Raw genomic sequence first — 1,386 nt, forward strand, 5'->3', positions numbered from 1 at the left:
CCTACATTGGACTCAATGCCCCCCAACCTTGGACTCAATGCCCCCCAAGCCCCCCCTACATTGAACTCAATGCCCCCAAGACCCCCACATTGGACTCAATGCCCCCCAACCCTTCCTACATTGGACTCAATGCCCCCCAACCTTGGACTCAATGCCCCCAACCCCCCCTACATTGGACTCAATGCCCCCCAACCCAATTACCTTGGACTCAATGCCCCCCATTCCTTCCTACATTGGACTCAATGCCCCCCAATCCTTCCTACATTGGACTCAATGCCCCCCAGCCCCCCCACCTTGGACTCAATGACCCCCAACCCCCTTTACCTTGGACTCGATGCCGATCTTCATGATGGTCCCCATCACGGTGAGGACGTCGCTGATGACCAGCAGGATGTACCAACCATTGAGGAACTCCATCCGATCCGACACGGCCACGCTCTGCTTGTAACGGCGCTGGAAGAACTGACTGAATTCCTGCATTAATGGGGGGGGGGGGAGAAAACAGGGTCCTCAAGGCTGAATTGTGCCCGTCCTTTGGGATCCGTGTCATTATAAAGGATGGAAAAGGCCTTTAGGATCACCCAACCCAATCAATACAATCAATAGGAGCTATAAGATCACCCTGTAAGATCACCCAACCCAATCCATGCAATTATTAGGGCTATAAAAGCCCTTTAAGATCACCCAACCCAATCCATGCCATTATTAGGGCTATAAAAGCCCTTTAAGATCATCCAACCCAATCAATACAATCAATAGGACCTATAAGATCACCCTATAAGATCACCCAACCCAATCCATACCATCATTAGGGCTATAAAGACCCTATAAGATCATTCATCCCAATCCAAGCCATCATTAGGACTATAAAAGCCCTTTAGGATCACCCAACCCAATCCATGCCATCATTAGGGCCATAAAAGCCCTAAGGGCTGGAAAAGACCTATAAGATCACCCTATAAGATCATCCAACCCAATCCATGCCATCATTAAAGGAGATAAGAGCCCTTTAAGATCACCCAACCCAATCCATGCCATCATTAGGGCCATAAAAGCCCATTAAGATCATCCAACCCAATCCATGCCATCAAATAGGGCTGGAAAAGCCCTATAAGATCACCCAACCCAATCCATGCCATTATTAGGGCTATAAGAGCCCTATAAGATCACCCAACCCAATCCATGCCATTATTAGGGCTATAAGAGCCCTATAAGATCAACCAACCCAATCCATGCCATCATTAAAAACTATAAAAACCCTATAAGATCATCCAACCCAATCCATGCAATCAATAGGGTTATAAAGAGCCTATAAGATCACCCAACCCAATCCATACCCACATTAAAGGCTATAAAAGCCCTATAAGATCATCCAACCCAATCCAT

The sequence above is a fragment of the Coturnix japonica genome, unplaced genomic scaffold, assembly GCF_001577835.2.
Source record: "Coturnix japonica isolate 7356 unplaced genomic scaffold, Coturnix japonica 2.1 chrUnrandom530, whole genome shotgun sequence".
Taxonomy (NCBI): domain Eukaryota; kingdom Metazoa; phylum Chordata; class Aves; order Galliformes; family Phasianidae; genus Coturnix; species Coturnix japonica.